The following is a 4,435-nucleotide window of genomic DNA, read 5'->3' on the forward strand; positions in this document are numbered from 1 at the left end:
AGTGTTTATCACTTTGTTCGTAATGATCAGATTATCCCTAAGAAAATTACATGTAGCATTCTTCCGGGAACTTCCCGTTACATGAATCATCCACCCCCAGCTTCCCTCGCGAAACTGGGTCTAACATTGTACTGGGTTACATGACCAGGTTATCCTTAAGAATATTATGTATAAAAATTCTCCAGAAACTTCCCATCAAGAGTGGGAAACAGTTTAGACTCATATACTTATTGGAGTTTTGAAAAGCAGTTTATACTCGTATGCTCTTCGGAATGTCGGAAGGAGCAGTTTATACTCTTATACTTGTCGGAGTCTTCATTCGACTTAATTGAGCGTTATGACGTCGGCTTCAACCAAGGTTTGGGTACTATTCTTGAGAGCGAAGCAAGCCTTAGTAGGATAAATGATCCTCTTGTGGTACGCACAGTACTTCGGATCCGTAGTATTATCAACTTCCTCCTGATCTGCGATAGGTGGTAGCTTGATCTTGTTATTTTTAAGGAGGTACTCGAAAATGACTGGAACATCTTCGTCCTTGAAGGAGTACTCTTTTTGGAGTCTCAGATCCGACATCTTTTGCTGTCTTTAGGGTTGTTGTTGTGATATCTGATTAACGTTAACAACTGCTGTAGGTGCCTTACCCTTACCATGGGAGGCGAAGTTCGAGTTTGGAGGATTAGCCGTCGGTTAGCTTCTCTCGGCTTGCTTCCTTCTGATAAAGTGTTCAGCCCGTTCTCCGTGCACCTTCAACTCTTTCCAGGTGTTGGAGGGTGCTACTCCCATAACTTCCAACACGTCCAAAGAAAGGTTATTATGACAGGTTTGAAGGATAAAGTCCTCTGTGATCGGATCTCGGTAGTTCATCGCCTTATTCCGGAAGCGCTTGATGAAGTCGTTGACCGTCTCGTCGTCTTTTTGCTTCTCATCGAAGAGTGTCCTGATTGACACCTCATCATCATCATCAAAGAAGTGAGCGAGGAACAGGTTCTCCAGGTTGTCCCAGCTGTTGATGTTTGCAGACTTGAGATGGCGGTACCAATCGAAGGCGGGCCCGTGAAGGATGCTAACGAATGACCGAACCATTAAGGATTCATTGTCAGAGATCATATCCAAGTGGGACTTGAAGTAGATCAGATGTTGAGTGGGCGAACCCTTCCAGTTAAACGGCGTGAAGTTAATCAAGTTGAACTTCGCCGGGTATGCTATTGAATCCCTCTCTCTCTCTCTCTCTCGGATAGGGACATGGAATGCCGGTCCTTTTCACCTCTCGAGCAGACATTAGAGCGTTGATTTTGCTCTCGAGATCTTTCATTTTCTTATTCTCGCTCGTATCGGGCTTTGGATGATTCTTAAGAGGAATAATGGGGTCACCCCTAGTGTTGTCATCATTGGTGGGACCACTCCCAGTGTTATTATTCTCAGTGGGGCCACCCCCGGTGTTTTTATCAACGATAGGGCTATTAGTATTAAGGTGTTCATCCCCATCTGAATCGCCAACCGCTTGGCTAACATTGTTGCGATGACTGGATTCACATATCTGATTCGACAAAGCTCGGATTTGTTGGTCCTGCTCTTCCCTCATCCGTAGCATAGCCATTTCCATTTCAAACTTGAATGCTTGCTTTTACTTGGCTAGAGCATCCTCAACCGTTTTAGTTACTTCCTCAGCGTTAATCATAAACACTTTGTGGGATTGTCCTGGGTTGGATACTATTTTGTCAGAATCGACTGCAGAGTTAGCATCTGATGCTTCATTATCTGAGGATAATCCCCTCTGCATTCTCTGATAATCCCTACGTCTAGTGGTCCCTGTGCGTAGCCAAGTCAGATGATGTGATACAAGGCCATCGGAGCTAGAAGGTTGAGCCGACTTTCCCTTATTAACCATATTTACCGTAACTTTCGGAAATTCGTCACCTTGAACGCTCGATCGTTTCTTACGGAAACGCTTTGGTTTGGACTTAGTCGTTCTGTTGGAGATTTTCTCGAATACCGAGACACTCTACAGAGTGGTCTTGGGGCAACTACATACTGATAATACTGTCCTAATAATGTTGGTGCACAGACAGTGAGAGTCCATTTCTCGGGTACTTCTCTTTCGAGATCTGCTCGTACCCCCAGCCTGATAGTACAACTCATCAGTCCAAAGACTAGAGCAACTTATCACATGTTGGCACGACTCCTTAGGTATAACGTCATCATCTAACGAACACGTTTTCTTCTGAGGGCTTGCTACCTTGTTGGCATTCTCAAGAGTCACACGTTTGGAACCACGCTTTCGTGAGTGTGGGACCTTGACGGGCTCTTGGATACTGACTTGCAATCCGAGGCGGTCAGTTACAGGAGCTTTCTCTTTATGAGAAGGCTCAGACTTATTGTGAGGGCATGTACGACCCCCAGCTCGAGTAGTTGCTCTGGGTTCAATCACCGTACCTAAGTGTTCTTTGATTGAAACTTTACCTCGATCCTCGTGTAAAGGACCCAGGTGATCCATCATCCTTATCTTGAATCGGGGCAACTTCACGCTGTCGTGGGGCTCCAATGGAGGTGCGGAACTCGAAGGGATTGACGAAATAGGTGCAGAACGTCTTCTGTCTTGACCCTGGCGCGGGTCGGATTTGGGTGACCCGTGGATTGGAGGGTCGGATTTGGGTGACCCGCGGGTTGGAGGGTCAGATCTGGGTGACCCACGGCTCGACGGGTCGGATGTGATTGTCTCGTAAGCCGGAGGGTCGGATTTGAGTGACCCATATTTTTTGATGCTTTTGGCCGCCGCCTTAGACTTTAGCCTCCATACTTTGTGCAGTCTTTTTGGCTTCTTTTCCACTTATTCATTCTGTAATTTCTTAGCATCTTGCACAAGAATTCTTGCATGTGCAAGCAATGCACGACGTTTCTAAATCCGCTCTTGAAGAGTCGATCGGATCCTTTTGACGAGGACCCATTCGTTCTTCGCTGGTTTGAAGGAGGAGGGGTTGTCCACACGTTGTTGTGGTGGTTGGTGCCTCCTGGACTTCAGATCCGTCTCATAACGGATTCCATCAACTGGAGGCTTTGGTCAGTTGGCGTGCGAGGCGTTGGCATCGCCTCTGACGTGCTCTCTTTGATAGAGTGGGAACATCATCAACAGTCGACCCATTGCTCAAGGGGTTCAGATCTGTGGTTTTAGCCTTGTCGGATGCCGACGGGGCGTTATGAGCCATAAGTGCAGCGGTGACGGGAAGATCTTCTTCTTGTACTTCTGAAGCTGAAGTCCAACGGGTCTTCTTGGAGTAGGCCTTCCTGCACCTGCGAGGAGAGGCCGATTTGGAGGAGGAGGATAAATATTCCTCGTACTTCTGCTGGTCGAACTCATATTCGGCCTCCGTTTCAACCGGGATGAGGATCCGAGGTTGCGACACGTTAGCTTTCACAGGAAGGCTGCCGACTCCCACTGTGGTCGCCAGCTTGTTTGGGTCAAAAGTTGATATTTTCATTGTCATCGAATCTATTACAACTTTGGTCATTACAATAAACTCAAATGAAAAGAAAAGTTGATCTTTTTATAAGATCTCCTTTATACAATAAAAATAAAGATTACAACTCTTGTCAAACAGCGTAACGAACGTTTATCACCCGCTGGATGCGTGGGATCTTTGCCTGTGTCGGGGACGTTGATATTCGTGGACCACCGCGGATCAGATTAGATTGACAGATTATGGAATCAAAGCTCTTACTTCACGAAGGAAGTAATCGCTATAGTGATAATCCCGACCAAGCGAGATTACGGTTCTTCTCGAGATTAAGACTAAGCTTAAATCCGGAGGAAGAGGGGACGAGTCTTAGATCTCTCGAACTCCACTCTTTATGCACAGGAACTCGCTAAGATCTGCTAACCCTCGCTATAAATTCGTGGCTCCACTCTCCAATTTGGCAGTGTTTCTCCCCCTTGATGTCCCCCTCCCCCCGTGAAATAAACCCTTAGGTCTGTATTTATAGGCTTCGGTTGGGGGGTTTTTGGATAAGAATGATGGATTTGGCTATATCTTTAGTTAATAACAGCCTAACCATGTTTATGGATGATATCAAGTTAGTTGGGAACATTTGGAACAAATAAATCCCGAGAAAATCGCTCAAAACCATCGAAAACGCGTTCGGGGATCAAAACAGCATGACGGAAGGATCCGTCTCGCGTCGGCGCGGGTCAGACGGATCTGACCCGCGATTACTGTAGCAGCAAAGTGACCCGCGATTACTGTAGCACCACGAGTGACCCACGGTTACCGCAGTAGCAAGTGACCCGTGGTTACTATAGAAGCAAAGTGACCCGCGATTACTGAAGCATCAAGAGTGACCCCGCGGTTATTGTAGCAACAAAGTGACCCGCGGCTATTGTAGCAACAAAGTGTCCCGTGGTACTATAGCACCAAGTGATATATGGTTACTATAGCAACAA

This window comes from Asparagus officinalis, chromosome 7 (assembly GCF_001876935.1).
Source record: "Asparagus officinalis chromosome 7, Aspof.V1, whole genome shotgun sequence".
Taxonomy (NCBI): domain Eukaryota; kingdom Viridiplantae; phylum Streptophyta; class Magnoliopsida; order Asparagales; family Asparagaceae; genus Asparagus; species Asparagus officinalis.